This window comes from Electrophorus electricus, chromosome 13 (genome assembly GCF_041902795.1).
Source record: "Electrophorus electricus isolate QZ-2024a chromosome 13, ASM4190279v1, whole genome shotgun sequence".
Lineage (NCBI taxonomy): Eukaryota > Metazoa > Chordata > Actinopteri > Gymnotiformes > Gymnotidae > Electrophorus > Electrophorus electricus.
Window position 1 is genome coordinate 23370006 of NC_137509.1, and position 19106 is coordinate 23389111.

Sequence of the window (19106 nt, forward strand, 5' to 3'; positions counted from 1 at the left end):
ATGTTCATTATTGAAGTGCAGTGAATAATTAAATCAAAATATCTGCTAGCACCTGGGAATAGCAGATGCTGTAAGGTTTTATTGCATCACTTTAATTTACTCTCCAACTGACATGCTTGAATGTGAAGTGCAGTGATTAATAAAAAAACTGTCTGTTAGTGCCTCCGTATACCAGATGTTGTAAGCTTTTATTGCATCATTTAATTAACTTTCAAGATAACATTCTAGAATGTCAAGTGCAGGGATTAATAAAAAAAATTGTCAGATTGGTCTTTGATCATATTTGCTATGATTAGGCAATTAGAGTAAGTGTTTAAGGCTTACGGCCACACCAGCTTGAGAACCCCCAATCTCATCTGACCTTGGAAGCTGAACAACTTTGGGCCTGGATAGTACTGAGGTGGGACCCTACCTAGGAATACCAGGTGCTGTAAGCTTTTCTTGCATCACTTTAATTTACTTTCAAGCTGACATGCTCAAATGTGAAGTGCAGTGATTAATAAAAAAAACCTATCTGTTAGCACATGGGAATAGCAGATGCTGTAAGTTTTTTTTGCATCACTTTCATTTACTCTCCAACTCACATGCCTGAATGTGAAGTGCAGTGATTCATCAAAAAACTATCTGTTAGCAGCTTGGACTACGAGATGCTGTAAGCTTCTCTTGCATCACTTTAATTTACTTTTAAGATGACATGCTAGGATGTGAAGTGCAGTGATTAATTAAAAAAAACTATCTGTTAGCACCTGGGAATAGCAGATGCTGTAAGTTTTTGTTGCATCACTTTAATTTAATCTGCAACTGACATGCTTGTATGTGAAGTGTACAGATTAAATAGAAATCTTTTAGTACCAGGGAATAGCAGGTGCTGTAAGATTTTATTGCATACCTTTAATTTATGTTCAAGCTATCATGTTCAAATTTGAAGTGCAGTGAATAATTAAATCAAACTATCTGCTAGCACCTGGGAATAGTAGATGCTGTAAGTTTTTATTGCATCACTTTAATTTACTCTCCAACTGACATGCTTGAATGTGAAGTGCAGTGATTAATAAAAATACTGTCTGTTAGTGCCTCCGTATACCAGATGTTGTAAGCTTTTATTGCATCATTTAATTTACTTTCAAGATAACATTCTAGAATGTCAAGTGCAGGGATTAATAAAAAAAATTGTCAGATTGGTCTTTGATCACATTTGCTATGATTAGGCAATTAGAGTAAGTGTTTAAGGCTTACGGCCACACCAGCTTGAGAACGACCAGTCTCATCTGACCTTGGAAGCGAAACAAGTTTGGGCCTGGATAGTACTGAGTTGGGACCCTATCTAGGAATACCAGGTGCTGTAAGCTTTTCTTGCATCACTTTAATTTACTTTCAAGCTGACATGCTCAAATGTGAAGTGCAGTGATTAATAAAAAAAACTATCTGTTAGCACCTGGGAATAGCAGATGCTGTAAGTTTTTTTTGCATCACTTTCATTTACTCTCCAACTCACATGCCTGAATGTGAAGTGCAGTGATTCATCAAAAAACTATCTGTTAGCAGCTTGGACTACGAGATGCTGTAAGCTTCTCTTGCATCACTTTAATTTACTTTTAAGATGACATGCTAGGATGTGAAGTGCAGTGATTAAATAAAAAAAACTATCTGTTAGCACCTGGGAATAGCAGATGCTGTAAATTTTTGTTGCATCACTTTAATTTAATCTGCAACTGACATGCTTGTATGTGAAGTGTACAGATTAAATAGAAATCTTTTAGTACCAGGGAATAGCAGGTGCTGTAAGATTTTATTGCATCCCTTTAATTTATGTTCAAGCTATCATGTTCAAATTTGAAGTGCAGTGAATAATTAAATCAAACTATCTGCTAGCACCTGGGAATAGCAGATGCTGTAAGTTTTTGTTGCATCACTTTAATTTAATCTGCAACTGACATGCTTGTATGTGAAGTGTACAGATTAAATAGAAATCTTTTAGTACCAGGGAATAGCAGGTGCTGTAAGATTTTATTGCATACCTTTAATTTATGTTCAAGCTATCATGTTCATTATTGAAGTGCAGTGAATAATTAACTCAAAATATCTGCTAGCACCTGGGAATAGCAGATGCTGTAAGTTTTTATTGCATCACTTTAATTTACTCTCCAACTGACATGCTTGAATGTGAAGTGCAGTGATTAATAAAAAAACTGTCTGTTAGTGCCTCTGTATACCAGATGTTGTAAGCTTTTATTGCATCATTTAATTTACTTTCAAGATAACATTCTAGAATGTCAAGTGCAGGGATTAATAAAAAAAATTGTCAGATTGGTCTTTGATCACATTTGCTATGATTAGGCAATTAGAGTAAGTGTTTAAGGCTTACGGCCACACCAGCTTGAGAACGACCAGTCTCATCTGACCTTGGAAGCGAAACAAGTTTGGGCCTGGATAGTACTGAGGTGGGACCCTATCTAGGAATACCAGGTGCTGTAAGCTTTTCTTGCATCACTTTAATTTACTTTCAAGCTGACATGCTCAAATGTGAAGTGCAGTGATTAATAAAAATAACTATCTGTTAGCACCTGGGAGTAGCAGATGCTGTAAGTTTTTTTTGCATCACTTTAATTTAATCTGCAACTGACATGCTTGTATGTGAAGTGTACAGATTAAATATAAATCTTTTAGTACCAGGGAATAGCAGGTGCTGTAAGATTTTATTGCATCCCTTTAATTTATTTTCAAGCTATCATGTTCATTATTGAAGTGCAGTGAATAATTAAATCAAAATATCTGCTAGCACCTGGGAATAGCAGATGCTGTAAGGTTTTATTGCATCACTTTAATTTACTCTCCAACTGACATGCTTGAATGTGAAGTGCAGTGATTAATAAAAAAACTGTCTGTTAGTGCCTCCGTATACCAGATGTTGTAAGCTTTTATTGCATCATTTAATTAACTTTCAAGATAACATTCTAGAATGTCAAGTGCAGGGATTAATAAAAAAAATTGTCAGATTGGTCTTTGATCATATTTGCTATGATTAGGCAATTAGAGTAAGTGTTTAAGGCTTACGGCCACACCAGCTTGAGAACCCCCAATCTCATCTGACCTTGGAAGCTGAACAACTTTGGGCCTGGATAGTACTGAGGTGGGACCCTACCTAGGAATACCAGGTGCTGTAAGCTTTTCTTGCATCACTTTAATTTACTTTCAAGCTGACATGCTCAAATGTGAAGTGCAGTGATTAATAAAAAAACTATCTGTTAGCACATGGGAATAGCAGATGCTGTAAGTTTTTTTTGCATCACTTTCATTTACTCTCCAACTCACATGCCTGAATGTGAAGTGCAGTGATTCATCAAAAAACTATCTGTTAGCAGCTTGGACTACGAGATGCTGTAAGCTTCTCTTGCATCACTTTAATGTACTTTTAAGATGACATGCTAGGATGTGAAGTGCAGTGATTAATTAAAAAAAAACTATCTGTTAGCACCTGGGAATAGCAGATGCTGTAAGTTTTTGTTGCATCACTTTAATTTAATCTGCAACTGACATGCTTGTATGTGAAGTGTACAGATTAAATAGAAATCTTTTAGTACCAGGGAATAGCAGGTGCTGTAAGATTTTATTGCATCCCTTTAATTTATTTTCAAGCTATCATGTTCATTATTGAAGTGCATTGAATAATTAAATCAAAATATCTGCTAGCACCTGGGAATAGCAGATGCTGTAAGTTTTTATTGCATCACTTTAATTTACTCTCCAACTGACATGCTTGAATGTGAAGTGCAGTGATTAATAAAAAAACTGTCTGTTAGTGCCTCCGTATACCAGATGTTGTAAGCTTTTATTGCATCATTTAATTAACTTTCAAGATAACATTCTAGAATGTCAAGTGCAGGGATTAATAAAAAAAATTGTCAGATTGGTCTTTGATCATATTTGCTATGATTAGGCAATTTGACTAAGTGTTTAAGGCTTACGGCCACACCATCTTGAGAACGCCCAATGTCATCTGACCTTGGAAGCTAAGCAAGTTTGGGCCTGGATAGTACTGAGGTGGGACCCTACCTAGGAATACCAGGTGTTGTAAGCTTTTCTTGCATCACTTTAATTTACTTTCAAGCTGACATGCTGAAATGTGAAGTGCAGTGATTAATAAAAAAAACCTATCTGTTAGCACATGGGAATAGCAGATGCTGTAAGTTTTTTTTGCATCACTTTCATTTACTCTCCAACTCACATGCCTGAATGTGAAGTGCAGTGATTCATCAAAAAACTATCTGTTAGCACCTTGGACTACGAGATGCTGTAAGCTTCTCTTGCATCACTTTAATTTACTTTTAAGATGACATGCTAGGATGTGAAGTGCAGTGATTAATTAAAAAAAACTATCTGTTAGCACCTGGGAATAGCAGATGCTGTAAGTTTTTGTTGCATCACTTTAATTTAATCTGCAACTGACATGCTTGTATGTGAAGTGTACAGATTAAATAGAAATCTTTTAGTACCAGGGAATAGCAGGTGCTGTAAGATTTTATTGCATCCCTTTAATTTATGTTCAAGCTATCATGTTCAAATTTGAAGTGCAGTGAATAATTAAATCAAACTATCTGCTAGCACCTGGGAATAGCAGATGCTGTAAGTTTTTGTTGCATCACTTTAATTTAATCTGCAACTGACATGCTTGTATGTGAAGTGTACAGATTAAATAGAAATCTTTTAGTACCAGGGAATAGCAGGTGCTGTAAGATTTTATTGCATACCTTTAATTTATGTTCAAGCTATCATGTTCAAATTTGAAGTGCAGTGAATAATTAAATCAAACTATCTGCTAGCACCTGGGAATAGTAGATGCTGTAAGTTTTTATTGCATCACTTTAATTTACTCTCCAACTGACATGCTTGAATGTGAAGTGCAGTGATTAATAAAAATACTGTCTGTTAGTGCCTCCGTATACCAGATGTTGTAAGCTTTTATTGCATCATTTAATTTACTTTCAAGATAACATTCTAGAATGTCAAGTGCAGGGATTAATAAAAAAAATTGTCAGATTGGTCTTTGATCACATTTGCTATGATTAGGCAATTAGAGTAAGTGTTTAAGGCTTACGGCCACACCAGCTTGAGAACGACCAGTCTCATCTGACCTTGGAAGCGAAACAAGTTTGGGCCTGGATAGTACTGAGGTGGGACCCTATCTAGGAATACCAGGTGCTGTAAGCTTTTCTTGCATCACTTTAATTTACTTTCAAGCTGACATGCTCAAATGTGAAGTGCAGTGATTAATAAAAAAAACTATCTGTTAGCACCTGGGAGTAGCAGATGCTGTAAGTTTTTTTTGCATCACTTTAATTTAATCTGCAACTGACATGCTTGTATGTGAAGTGTACAGATTAAATATAAATCTTTTAGTACCAGGGAATAGCAGGTGCTGTAAGATTTTATTGCATCCCTTTAATTTATTTTCAAGCTATCATGTTCATTATTGAAGTGCAGTGAATAATTAAATCAAAATATCTGCTAGCACCTGGGAATAGCAGATGCTGTTTTTATTGCATCACTTTAATTTACTCTCCAACTGACATGCTTGAATGTGAAGTGCAGTGATTAATAAAAAAACTGTCTGTTAGTGCCTCCGTATACCAGATGTTGTAAGCTTTTATTGCATCATTTAATTAACTTTCAAGATAACATTCTAGAATGTCAAGTGCAGGGATTAATAAAAAAAATTGTCAGATTGGTCTTTGATCATATTTGCTATGATTAGGCAATTAGAGTAAGTGTTTAAGGCTTACGGCCACACCAGCTTGAGAACCCCCAATCTCATCTGACCTTGGAAGCTGAACAACTTTGGGCCTGGATAGTACTGAGGTGGGACCCTACCTAGGAATACCAGGTGCTGTAAGCTTTTCTTGCATCACTTTAATTTACTTTCAAGCTGACATGCTCAAATGTGAAGTGCAGTGATTAATAAAAAAACTATCTGTTAGCACATGGGAATAGCAGATGCTGTAAGTTTTTTTTGCATCACTTTCATTTACTCTCCAACTCACATGCCTGAATGTGAAGTGCAGTGATTCATCAAAAAACTATCTGTTAGCAGCTTGGACTACGAGATGCTGTAAGCTTCTCTTGCATCACTTTAATGTACTTTTAAGATGACATGCTAGGATGTGAAGTGCAGTGATTAATTAAAAAAAAACTATCTGTTAGCACCTGGGAATAGCAGATGCTGTAAGTTTTTGTTGCATCACTTTAATTTAATCTGCAACTGACATGCTTGTATGTGAAGTGTACAGATTAAATAGAAATCTTTTAGTACCAGGGAATAGCAGGTGCTGTAAGATTTTATTGCATCCCTTTAATTTATGTTCAAGCTATCATGTTCAAATTTGAAGTGCAGTGAATAATTAAATCAAACTATCTGCTAGCACCTGGGAATAGTAGATGCTGTAAGTTTTTATTGCATCACTTTAATTTACTCTCCAACTGACATGCTTGAATGTGAAGTGCAGTGATTAATAAAAAAAACTGTCTGTTAGTGCCTCCGTATACCAGATGTTGTAAGCTTTTATTGCATCATTTAATTAACTTTCAAGATAACATTCTAGAATGTCAAGTGCAGGGATTAATAAAAAAAATTGTCAGATTGGTCTTTGATCATTTTTGCTATGATTAGGCAATTAGAGTAAGTGTTTAAGGCTTACGGCCACACCAGCTTGAGAACGACCAGTCTCATCTGACCTTGGAAGCGAAACAAGTTTGGGCCTGGATAGTACTGAGGTGGGACCCTATCTAGCAATACCAGGTGCTGTAAGCTTTTCTTGCATCACTTTAATTTACTTTCAAGCTGACATGCTCAAATGTGAAGTGCAGTGATTAATAAAAAAAACTATCTGTTAGCACCTGGGAGTAGCAGATGCTGTAAGTTTTTTTTGCATCACTTTAATTTAATCTGCAACTGACATGCTTGTATGTGAAGTGTACAGATTAAATAGAAATCTTTTAGTACCAGGGAATAGCAGGTGCTGTAAGATTTTATTGCATCCCTTTAATTTATTTTCAAGCTATCATGTTCATTATTGAAGTGCAGTGAATAATTAAATCAAAATATCTGCTAGCACCTGGGAATAGCAGATGCTGTAAGTTTTTATTGCATCACTTTAATTTACTCTCCAACTGACATGCTTGAATGTGAAGTGCAGTGATTAATAAAAAAAACTGTCTGTTAGTGCCTCCGTATACCAGATGTTGTAAGCTTTTATTGCATCATTTAATTTACTTTCAAGATAACATTCTAGAATGTCAAGTGCAGGGATTAATAAAAAAAATTGTCAGATTGGTCTTTGATCATATTTGCTATGATTAGGCAATTAGAGTAAGTGTTTAAGGCTTACGGCCACACCAGCTTCAGAACCCCCAATCTCATCTGACCTTGGAAGCTGAACAACTTTGGGCCTGGATAGTACTGAGGTGGGACCCTACCTAGGAATACCAGGTGCTGTAAGCTTTTCTTGCATCACTTTAATTTACTTTCAAGCTGACATGCTCAAATGTGAAGTGCAGTGATTAATAATAAAAACTATCTGTTAGCACCTGGGAGTAGCAGATGCTGTAAGTTTTTTTTGCATCACTTTAATTTAATCTGCAACTGACATGCTTGTATGTGAAGTGTACAGATTAAATATAAATCTTTTAGTACCAGGGAATAGCAGGTGCTGTAAGATTTTATTGCATCCCTTTAATTTATTTTCAAGCTATCATGTTCATTATTGAAGTGCAGTGAATAATTAAATCAAAATATCTGCTAGCACCTGGGAATAGCAGATGCTGTAAGTTTTTATTGCATCACTTTAATTTACTCTCCAACTGACATGCTTGAATGTGAAGTGCAGTGATTAATAAAAAAACTGTCTGTTAGTGCCTCCGTATACCAGATGTTGTAAGCTTTTATTGCATCATTTAATTTACTTTCAAGATAACATTCTAGAATGTCAAGTGCAGGGATTAATAAAAAAATTTGTCAGATTGGTCTTTGATCATATTTGCTATGATTAGGCAATTAGAGTAAGTGTTTAAGGCTTACGGCCACACCAGCTTGAGAACGACCAGTCTCATCTGACCTTGGAAGCGAAACAAGTTTGGGCCTGGATAGTACTGAGGTGGGACCCTATCTAGGAATACCAGGTGCTGTAAGCTTTTCTTGCATCACTTTAATTTACTTTCAAGCTGACATGCTCAAATGTGAAGTGCAGTGATTAATAAAAAAAACTATCTGTTAGCACCTGGGAGTAGCAGATGCTGTAAGTTTTTTTTGCATCACTTTAATTTAATCTGCAACTGACATGCTTGTATGTGAAGTGTACAGATTAAATATAAATCTTTTAGTACCAGGGAATAGCAGGTGCTGTAAGATTTTATTGTATCCCTTTAATTTATTTTCAAGCTATCATGTTCATTATTGAAGTGCAGTGAATAATTAAATCAAAATATCTGCTAGCACCTGGGAATAGCAGATGCTGTAAGTTTTTATTGCATCACTTTAATTTACTCTCCAACTGACATGCTTGAATGTGAAGTGCAGTGATTAATAAAAAAACTGTCTGTTAGTGCCTCTGTATACCAGATGTTGTAAGCTTTTATTGCATCATTTAATTAACTTTCAAGATAACATTCTAGAATGTCAAGTGCAGGGATTAATAAAAAAATTGTCAGATTGGTCTTTGATCATATTTGCTATGATTAGGCAATTAGAGTAAGTGTTTAAGGCTTACGGCCACACCATCTTGAGAACGCCCAATCTCATCTGACCTTGGAAGCTAAGCAAGTTTGGGCCTGGATAGTACTGAGGTGGGACCCTACCTAGGAATACCAGGTGCTGTAAGCTCTTCTTGCATCACTTTAATTTACTTTCAAGCTGACATGCTCAAATGTGAAGTGCAGTGATTAATAAAAAAAACCTATCTGTTAGCACATGGGAATAGCAGATGCTGTAAGTTTTTTTTGCATCACTTTAATTTAATCTGCAACTGACATGCTTGTATGTGAAGTGTACAGATTACATAGAAATCTTTTAGTACCAGGGAATAGCAGGTGCTGTAAGATTTTATTGCATCCCTTTAATTTATGTTCAAGCTATCATGTTCAAATTTGAAGTGCAGTGAATAATTAAATCAAACTATCTGCTAGCACCTGGGAATAGCAGATGCTGTAAATTTTTGTTGCATCACTTTAATTTAATCTGCAACTGACATGCTTGTATGTGAAGTGTACAGATTAAATAGAAATCTTTTAGTACCAGGGAATAGTGATTAATTAAAAAAAAACTATCTGTTAGCACCTGGGAATAGCAAATGCTGTAAGTTTTTGTTGCATCACTTTAATTTAATCTGCAACTGACATGCTTGTATGTGAAGTGTACAGATTACATAGAAATCTTTTAGTACCAGGGAATAGCAGGTGCTGTAAGATTTTATTGCATCCCTTTGATTTATGTTCAAGCTATCATGTTCAAATTTGAAGTGCAGTGAATAATTAAATCAAACTATCTGCTAGCACCTGGGAATAGTAGATGCTGTAAGTTTTTATTGCATCACTTTAATTTACTCTCCAACTGACATGCTTGAATGTGAAGTGCAGTGATTAATAAAAATACTGTCTGTTAGTGCCTCCGTATACCAGATGTTGTAAGCTTTTATTGCATCATTTAATTTACTTTCAAGATAACATTCTAGAATGTCAAGTGCAGGGATTAATAAAAAAAATTGTCAGATTGGTCTTTGATCATATTTGCTATGATTAGGCAATTTGACTAAGTGTTTAAGGCTTACGGCCACACCATCTTGAGAACGCCCAATCTCATCTGACCTTGGAAGCTAAGCAAGTTTGGGCCTGGATAGTACTGAGGTGGGACCCTACCTAGGAATACCAGGTGCTGTAAGCTTTTCTTGCATCACTTTAATTTACTTTCAAGCTGACTTGCTCAAATGTGAAGTGCAGTGATTAATAAAAAAAACCTATCTGTTAGCACATGGGAATAGCAGATGCTGTAAGTTTTTTTTGCATCACTTTCATTTACTCTCCAACTCACATGCCTGAATGTGAAGTGCAGTGATTCATCAAAAAACTATCTGTTAGCAGCTTGGACTACGAGATGCTGTAAGCTTCTCTTGCATCACTTTAATTTACTTTTAAGATGACATGCTAGGATGTGAAGTGCAGTGATTAATTAAAAAAAACTATCTGTTAGCACCTGGGAATAGCAGATGCTGTAAGTTTTTGTTGCATCACTTTAATTTACTCTCCAACTGACATGCTTGAATGTGAAGTGCAGTGATTAATAAAAAAACTGTCTGTTAGTGCCTCCGTATACCAGATGTTGTAAGCTTTTATTGCATCATTTAATTTACTTTCAAGATAATATTCTAGAATGTCAAGTGCAGGGATTAATAAAAAAATTTGTCAGATTGGTCTTTGATCATATTTGCTATGATTAGGCAATTAGAGTAAGTGTTTAAGGCTTACGGCCACACCAGCTTGAGAACGACCAGTCTCATCTGACCTTGGAAGCGAAACAAGTTTGGGCCTGGATAGTACTGAGGTGGGACCCTATCTAGGAATACCAGGTGCTGTAAGCTTTTCTTGCATCACTTTAATTTACTTTCAAGCTGACATGCTCAAATGTGAAGTGCAGTGATTAATAAAAAAAACTATCTGTTAGCACCTGGGAGTAGCAGATGCTGTAAGTTTTTTTTGCATCACTTTAATTTAATCTGCAACTGACATGCTTGTATGTGAAGTGTACAGATTAAATATAAATCTTTTAGTACCAGGGAATAGCAGGTGCTGTAAGATTTTATTGCATCCCTTTAATTTATTTTCAAGCTATCATGTTCATTATTGAAGTGCAGTGAATAATTAAATCAAAATATCTGCTAGCACCTGGGAATAGCAGATGCTGTAAGTTTTTATTGCATCACTTTAATTTACTCTCCAACTGACATGCTTGAATGTGAAGTGCAGTGATTAATAAAAATACTGTCTGTTAGTGCCTCCGTATACCAGATGTTGTAAGCTTTTATTGCATCATTTAATTTACTTTCAAGATAACATTCTAGAATGTCAAGTGCAGGGATTAATAAAAAAAATTGTCAGATTGGTCTTTGATCATATTTGCTATGATTAGGCAATTTGACTAAGTGTTTAAGGCTTACGGCCACACCATCTTGAGAACGCCCAATCTCATCTGACCTTGGAAGCTAAGCAAGTTTGGGCCTGGATAGTACTGAGGTGGGACCCTACCTAGGAATACCAGGTGCTGTAAGCTTTTCTTGCATCACTTTAATTTACTTTCAAGCTGACATGCTCAAATGTGAAGTGCAGTGATTAATAAAAAAAACCTATCTGTTAGCACATGGGAATAGCAGATGCTGTAAGTTTTTTTTGCATCACTTTCATTTACTCTCCAACTCACATGCCTGAATGTGAAGTGCAGTGATTCATCAAAAAACTATCTGTTAGCAGCTTGGACTACGAGATGCTGTAAGCTTCTCTTGCATCACTTTAATTTACTTTTAAGATGACATGCTAGGATGTGAAGTGCAGTGATTAATTAAAAAAAACTATCTGTTAGCACCTGGGAATAGCAGATGCTGTAAGTTTTTGTTGCATCACTTTAATTTACTCTCCAACTGACATGCTTGAATGTGAAGTGCAGTGATTAATAAAAAAACTGTCTGTTAGTGCCTCCGTATACCAGATGTTGTAAGCTTTTATTGCATCATTTAATTTACTTTCAAGATAACATTCTAGAATGTCAAGTGCAGGGATTAATAAAAAAATTTGTCAGATTGGTCTTTGATCATATTTGCTATGATTAGGCAATTAGAGTAAGTGTTTAAGGCTTACGGCCACACCAGCTTGAGAACGACCAGTCTCATCTGACCTTGGAAGCGAAACAAGTTTGGGCCTGGATAGTACTGAGGTGGGACCCTATCTAGGAATACCAGGTGCTGTAAGCTTTTCTTGCATCACTTTAATTTACTTTCAAGCTGACATGCTCAAATGTGAAGTGCAGTGATTAATAAAAAAAACTATCTGTTAGCACCTGGGAGTAGCAGATGCTGTAAGTTTTTTTTGCATCACTTTAATTTAATCTGCAACTGACATGCTTGTATGTGAAGTGTACAGATTAAATATAAATCTTTTAGTACCAGGGAATAGCAGGTGCTGTAAGATTTTATTGTATCCCTTTAATTTATTTTCAAGCTATCATGTTCATTATTGAAGTGCAGTGAATAATTAAATCAAAATATCTGCTAGCACCTGGGAATAGCAGATGCTGTAAGTTTTTATTGCATCACTTTAATTTACTCTCCAACTGACATGCTTGAATGTGAAGTGCAGTGATTAATAAAAAAACTGTCTGTTAGTGCCTCCGTATACCAGATGTTGTAAGCTTTTATTGCATCATTTAATTAACTTTCAAGATAACATTCTAGAATGTCAAGTGCAGGGATTAATAAAAAAATTGTCAGATTGGTCTTTGATCATATTTGCTATGATTAGGCAATTAGAGTAAGTGTTTAAGGCTTACGGCCACACCAGCTTGAGAACCCCCAATCTCATCTGACCTTGGAAGCTGAACAACTTTGGGCCTGGATAGTACTGAGGTGGGACCCTACCTAGGAATACCAGGTGCTGTAAGCTTTTCTTCCATCACTTTAATTTACTTTCAAGCTGACATGCTCAAATGTGAAGTGCAGTGATTAATAAAAAAAACCTATCTGTTAGCACATGGGAATAGCAGATGCTGTAAGTTTTTTTTGCATCACTTTCATTTACTCTCCAACTCACATGCCTGAATGTGAAGTGCAGTGATTCATCAAAAAACTATCTGTTAGCAGCTTGGACTACGAGATGCTGTAAGCTTCTCTTGCATCACTTTAATTTACTTTTAAGATGACATGCTAGGATGTGAAGTGCAGTGATTAATTAAAAAAAACTATCTGTTAGCACCTGGGAATAGCAGATGCTGTAAGTTTTTGTTGCATCACTTTAATTTACTCTCCAACTGACATGCTTGAATGTGAAGTGCAGTGATTAATAAAAAAACTGTCTGTTAGTGCCTCCGTATACCAGATGTTGTAAGCTTTTATTGCATCATTTAATTTACTTTCAAGATAACATTCTAGAATGTCAAGTGCAGGGATTAATAAAAAAATTTGTCAGATTGGTCTTTGATCATATTTGCTATGATTAGGCAATTAGAGTAAGTGTTTAAGGCTTACGGCCACACCAGCTTGAGAACGACCAGTCTCATCTGACCTTGGAAGCGAAACAAGTTTGGGCCTGGATAGTACTGAGGTGGGACCCTATCTAGGAATACCAGGTGCTGTAAGCTTTTCTTGCATCACTTTAATTTACTTTCAAGCTGACATGCTCAAATGTGAAGTGCAGTGATTAATAAAAAAAACCTATCTGTTAGCACATGGGAATAGCAGATGCTGTAAGTTTTTTTTGCATCACTTTCATTTACTCTCCAACTCACATGCCTGAATGTGAAGTGCAGTGATTCATCAAAAAACTATCTGTTAGCAGCTTGGACTACGAGATGCTGTAAGCTTCTCTTGCATCACTTTAATTTACTTTTAAGATGACATGCTAGGATGTGAAGTGCAGTGATTAATTAAAAAAAACTATCTGTTAGCACCTGGGAATAGCAGATGCTGTAAATTTTTGTTGCATCACTTTAATTTAATCTGCAACTGACATGCTTGTATGTGAAGTGTACAGATTAAATAGAAATCTTTTAGTACCAGGGAATAGCAGGTGCTGTAAGATTTTATTGCATACCTTTAATTTATGTTCAAGCTATCATGTTCATTATTGAAGTGCAGTGAATAATTAACTCAAAATATCTGCTAGCACCTGGGAATAGCAGATGCTGTAAGTTTTTATTGCATCACTTTAATTTACTCTCCAACTGACATGCTTGAATGTGAAGTGCAGTGATTAATAAAAAAACTGTCTGTTAGTGCCTCCGTATACCAGATGTTGTAAGCTTTTATTGCATCATTTAATTTACTTTCAAGATAACATTCTAGAATGTCAAGTGCAGGGATTAATAAAAAAAATTGTCAGATTGGTCTTTGATCATATTTGCTATGATTAGGCAATTAGAGTAAGTGTTTAAGGCTTACGGCCACACCAGCTTGAGAACGACCAGTCTAATCTGACCTTGGAAGCGAAACAAGTTTGGGCCTGGATAGTACTGAGGTGGGACCCTATCTAGCAATACCAGGTGCTGTAAGCTTTTCTTGCATCACTTTAATTTACTTTCAAGCTGACATGCTCAAATGTGAAGTGCAGTTATTAATAAAAAAAACTATCTGTTAGCACCTGGGAGTAGCAGATGCTGTAAGTTTTTTTTGCATCACTTTAATTTAATCTGCAACTGACATGCTTGTATGTGAAGTGTACAGATTAAATAGAAATCTTTTAGTACCAGGGAATAGCAGGTGCTGTAAGATTTTATTGCATACCTTTAATTTATGTTCAAGCTATCATGTTCATTATTGAAGTGCAGTGAATAATTAACTCAAAATATCTGCTAGCACCTGGGAATAGCAGATGCTGTAAGTTTTTATTGCATCACTTTAATTTACTCTCCAACTGACATGCTTGAATGTGAAGTGCAGTGATTAATAAAAAAACTGTCTGTTAGTGCCTCCGTATACCAGATGTTGTAAGCTTTTATTGCATCATTTAATTTACTTTCAAGATAACATTCTAGAATGTCAAGTGCAGGGATTAATAAAAAAAATTGTCAGATTGGTCTTTGATCATATTTGCTATGATTAGGCAATTAGAGTAAGTGTTTAAGGCTTACGGCCACACCAGCTTGAGAACCCCCAATCTCATCTGACCTTGGAAGCTGAACAACTTTGGGCCTGGATAGTACTGAGGTGGGACCCTACCTAGGAATACCAGGTGCTGTAAGCTTTTCTTGCATCACTTTAATTTACTTTCAAGCTGACATGCTCAAATGTGAAGTGCAGTGATTAATAAAAAAACTATCTGTTAGCACATGGGAATAGCAGATGCTGTAAGTTTTTTTTGCATCACTTTCATTTACTCTCCAACTCACATGCCTGAATGTGAAGTGCAGTGATTCATCAAAAAACTATCTGTTAGCAGCTTGGACTACGAGATGCTGTAAGCTTCTCTTGCATCACTTTAATTTACTTTTAAGATGACATGCTAGGATGTGAAGTGCAGTGATTAATTAAAAAAAACTATCTGTTAGCACCTGGGAGTAGCAGATGCTGTAAGTTTTTTTTGCATCACTTTAATTTAATCTGCAACTGACATGCTTGTATGTGAAGTGTACAGATTAAATATAAATCTTTTAGTACCAGGGAATAGCAGGTGCTGTAAGATTTTATTGCATCCCTTTAATTTATTTTCAAGCTATCATGTTCATTATTGAAGTGCAGTGAATAATTAAATCAAAATATCTGCTAGCACCTGGGAATAGCAGATGCTGTAAGTTTTTATTGCATCACTTTAATTTACTCTCCAACTGACATGCTTGAATGTGAAGTGCAGTGATTCATCAAAAAACTATCTGTTAGCAGCTTGGACTACGAGATGCTGTAAGCTTCTCTTGCATCACTTTAATTTACTTTTAAGATGACATGCTAGGATGTGAAGTGCAGTGATTAATTAAAAAAAACTATCTGTTAGCACCTGGGAATAGCAGATGCTGTAAGTTTTTGTTGCATCACTTTAATTTACTCTCCAACTGACATGCTTGAATGTGAAGTGCAGTGATTAATAAAAAAACTGTCTGTTAGTGCCTCCGTATACCAGATGTTGTAAGCTTTTATTGCATCATTTAATTTACTTTCAAGATAACATTCTAGAATGTCAAGTGCAGGGATTAATAAAAAAAATTGTCAGATTGGTCTTTGATCATATTTGCTATGATTAGGCAATTTGACTAAGTGTTTAAGGCTTACGGCCACACCAGCTTGAGAACGCCCAATCTCATCTGACCTTGGAAGCGAAACAACTTTGGGCCTGGATAGTACTGAGGTGGGACCCTACCTAGGAATACCAGGTGCTGTAAGCTTTTCTTGCATCACTTTAATTTACTTTCAAGCTGACATGCTCAAATGTGAAGTGCAGTGATTAATAAAAAAAACCTATCTGTTAGCACATGGGAATAGCAGATGCTGTAAGTTTTTTTTGCATCACTTTCATTTACTCTCCAACTCACATGCCTGAATGTGAAGTGCAGTGATTCATCAAAAAACTATCTGTTAGCAGCTTGGACTACGAGATGCTGTAAGCTTCTCTTGCATCACTTTAATTTACTTTTAAGATGACATGCTAGGATGTGAAGTGCAGTGATTAATTAAAAAAAACTATCTGTTAGCACCTGGGAATAGCAGATGCTGTAAGTTTTTGTTGCATCACTTTAATTTAATCTGCAACTGACATGCTTGTATGTGAAGTGTACAGATTAAATAGAAATCTTTTAGTACCAGGGAATAGCAGGTGCTGTAAGATTTTATTGCATCCCTTTAATTTATGTTCAAGCTATCATGTTCAAATTTGAAGTGCAGTGAATAATTAAATCAAACTATCTGCTAGCACCTGGGAATAGCAGATGCTGTAAGTTTTTGTTGCATCACTTTAATTTAATCTGCAACTGACATGCTTGTATGTGAAGTGTACAGATTAAATAGAAATCTTTTAGTACCAGGGAATAGCAGGTGCTGTAAGATTTTATTGCATACCTTTAATTTATGTTCAAGCTATCATGTTCAAATTTGAAGTGCAGTGAATAATTAAATCAAACTATCTGCTAGCACCTGGGAATAGTAGATGCTGTAAGTTTTTATTGCATCACTTTAATTTACTCTCCAACTGACATGCTTGAATGTGAAGTGCAGTGATTAATAAAAATACTGTCTGTTAGTGCCTCCGTATACCAGATGTTGTAAGCTTTTATTGCATCATTTAATTTACTTTCAAGATAACATTCTAGAATGTCAAGTGCAGGGATTAATAAAAAAAATTGTCAGATTGGTCTTTGATCATATTTGCTATGATTAGGCAATTTGACTAAGTGTTTAAGGCTTACGGCCACACCAGCTTGAGAACGCCCAATCTCATCTGACCTTGGAAGCGAAACAACTTTGGGCCTGGATAGTACTGAGGTGGGACCCTACCTAGGAATACCAGGTGCTGTAAGCTTTTCTTGCATCACTTTAATTTACTTTCAAGCTGACATGCTCAAATGTGAAGTGCAGTGAATAATAAAAAAAAACTATCTGTTAGCACCTGGGAATAGCAGATGCTGTAAGTTTTTTTTGCATCACTTTCATTTACTCTCCAACTCACATGCCTGAATGTGAAGTGCAGTGATTCATCAAAAAACTATCTGTTAGCACCTTGGACTACGAGATGCTGTAAGCTTCTCTTGCATCACTTTAATTTACTTTCAAGATGACATGCTAGGATGTGAAGTGCAGTGATTAATTAAAAAAAAACTATCTGTTAGCACCTGGGATTAGCAAATGCTGTAAGTTTTTGTTGCATCACTTTAATTTAATCTGCAACTGACATGCTTGTATGTGAAGTGTACAGATTAAATAGAAATCTTTTAGTACCAGGGAATAGCAGGTGCTGTAAGATTTTATTGCATCCCTTTAATTTATGTTCAAGCTATCATGTTCAAATTTGAATTGCAGTGAATAATTAAATCAAACTATCTGCTAGCACCTGGGAATAGCAGATGCTGTAAGTTTTTATTGCATCACTTTAATTTACTCTCCAACTGACATGCTTGAATGTGAAGTGCAGTGATTAATAAAAATACTGTCTGTTAGTGCCTCCGTATACCAGATGTTGTAAGCTTTTATAGCATCATTTAATTTACTTTCAAGATAACATTCTAGAATGTCAAGTGCAGGGATTAATAAAAAAAATTGTCAGATTGGTCTTTGATCATATTTGCTATGATTAGGCAATTTGACTAAGTGTTTAAGGCTTACGGCCACACCATCTTGAGAACGCCCAATGTCATCTGACCTTGGAAGCTAAGCAAGTTTGGGCCTGGATAGTACTGAGGTGGGACCCTACCTAGGAATACCAGGTGCTGTAAGCTTTTCTTGCATCACTTTAATTTACTTTCAAGCTGACATGCTCAAATGTGAAGTGCAGTGATTAATAAAAAAAACCTATCTGTTAGCACATGGGAATAGCAGATGCTGTAAGTTTTTTTTGCATCACTTTCATTTACTCTCCAACTCACATGCCTGAATGTGAAGTGCAGTGATTCATCAAAAAACTATCTGTTAGCAGCTTGGACTACGAGATGCTGTAAGCTTCTCTTGCATCACTTTAATTTACTTTTAAGATGACATGCTAGGATGTGAAGTGCAGTGATTCATTAAAAAAAACTATCTGTTAGCACCTGGGAATAGCAGATGCTGTAAGTTTTTGTTGCATCACTTTAATTTAATCTGCAACTGACATGCTTGTATGTGAAGTGTACAGATTAAATAGAAATCTTTTAGTACCAGGGAATAGCAGGTGCTGTAAGATTTTATTGCATCCCTTTAATTTATGTTCAAGCTATCATGTTCAAATTTGAAGTGCAGTGAATAATTAAATCAAACTATCTGCTAGCACCTGGGAATAGCAGATGCTGTAAGTTTTTGTTGCATCACTTTAATTTAATCTGCAACTGACATGCTTGTATGTGAAGTGTACAGATTAAATAGAAATCTTTTAGTACCAGGGAATAGCAGGTGCTGTAAGATTTTATTGCATACCTTTAATTTATGTTCAAGCTATCATGTTCAAATTTGAAGTGCAGTGAATAATTAAATCAAACTATCTGCTAGCACCTGGGAATAGTAGATGCTGTAAGTTTTTATTGCATCACTTTAATTTACTCTCCAACTGACATGCTTGAATGTGAAGTGCAGTGATTAATAAAAATACTGTCTGTTAGTGCCTCCGTATACCAGATGTTGTAAGCTTTTATTGCATCATTTAATTTACTTTCAAGATAACATTCTAGAATGTCAAGTGCAGGGATTAAT

At 35.7% G+C, this 19106-nt stretch overlaps 22 pseudogenes; all 22 read left to right on the forward strand.

Annotated features, from left to right (window-relative positions):
* Nucleotides 1–318: 318 nt before the first annotated feature.
* Nucleotides 319–437, forward strand: LOC145643884 (5S ribosomal RNA; annotated as a pseudogene).
* A 793-nt stretch (nt 438–1230) lies between these two features.
* LOC145643983 (5S ribosomal RNA) lies at nt 1231–1349 on the forward strand (annotated as a pseudogene).
* A 1010-nt stretch (nt 1350–2359) lies between these two features.
* LOC145643706 (5S ribosomal RNA) lies at nt 2360–2478 on the forward strand (annotated as a pseudogene).
* A 570-nt stretch (nt 2479–3048) lies between these two features.
* On the forward strand, nt 3049–3167 carry LOC145643885 (5S ribosomal RNA; annotated as a pseudogene).
* A 792-nt stretch (nt 3168–3959) lies between these two features.
* Nucleotides 3960–4078, forward strand: LOC145650857 (5S ribosomal RNA; annotated as a pseudogene).
* A 1011-nt stretch (nt 4079–5089) lies between these two features.
* On the forward strand, nt 5090–5208 carry LOC145643708 (5S ribosomal RNA; annotated as a pseudogene).
* A 566-nt stretch (nt 5209–5774) lies between these two features.
* On the forward strand, nt 5775–5893 carry LOC145643886 (5S ribosomal RNA; annotated as a pseudogene).
* A 793-nt stretch (nt 5894–6686) lies between these two features.
* Nucleotides 6687–6805, forward strand: LOC145645316 (5S ribosomal RNA; annotated as a pseudogene).
* Nucleotides 6806–7376: 571 nt separating this feature from the next.
* Nucleotides 7377–7495, forward strand: LOC145644832 (5S ribosomal RNA; annotated as a pseudogene).
* Nucleotides 7496–8065: 570 nt separating this feature from the next.
* Nucleotides 8066–8184, forward strand: LOC145643709 (5S ribosomal RNA; annotated as a pseudogene).
* A 569-nt stretch (nt 8185–8753) lies between these two features.
* LOC145647157 (5S ribosomal RNA) lies at nt 8754–8872 on the forward strand (annotated as a pseudogene).
* Nucleotides 8873–9809: 937 nt separating this feature from the next.
* LOC145647158 (5S ribosomal RNA) lies at nt 9810–9928 on the forward strand (annotated as a pseudogene).
* A 575-nt stretch (nt 9929–10503) lies between these two features.
* LOC145643710 (5S ribosomal RNA) lies at nt 10504–10622 on the forward strand (annotated as a pseudogene).
* A 570-nt stretch (nt 10623–11192) lies between these two features.
* On the forward strand, nt 11193–11311 carry LOC145647159 (5S ribosomal RNA; annotated as a pseudogene).
* A 575-nt stretch (nt 11312–11886) lies between these two features.
* LOC145643711 (5S ribosomal RNA) lies at nt 11887–12005 on the forward strand (annotated as a pseudogene).
* Nucleotides 12006–12574: 569 nt separating this feature from the next.
* On the forward strand, nt 12575–12693 carry LOC145643887 (5S ribosomal RNA; annotated as a pseudogene).
* A 575-nt stretch (nt 12694–13268) lies between these two features.
* On the forward strand, nt 13269–13387 carry LOC145643712 (5S ribosomal RNA; annotated as a pseudogene).
* A 793-nt stretch (nt 13388–14180) lies between these two features.
* LOC145646179 (5S ribosomal RNA) lies at nt 14181–14299 on the forward strand (annotated as a pseudogene).
* A 570-nt stretch (nt 14300–14869) lies between these two features.
* On the forward strand, nt 14870–14988 carry LOC145643888 (5S ribosomal RNA; annotated as a pseudogene).
* A 1013-nt stretch (nt 14989–16001) lies between these two features.
* LOC145650151 (5S ribosomal RNA) lies at nt 16002–16120 on the forward strand (annotated as a pseudogene).
* A 1011-nt stretch (nt 16121–17131) lies between these two features.
* Nucleotides 17132–17250, forward strand: LOC145650152 (5S ribosomal RNA; annotated as a pseudogene).
* A 794-nt stretch (nt 17251–18044) lies between these two features.
* Nucleotides 18045–18163, forward strand: LOC145650293 (5S ribosomal RNA; annotated as a pseudogene).
* The last annotated feature ends 943 nt before the right edge of the window (nt 18164–19106 follow it).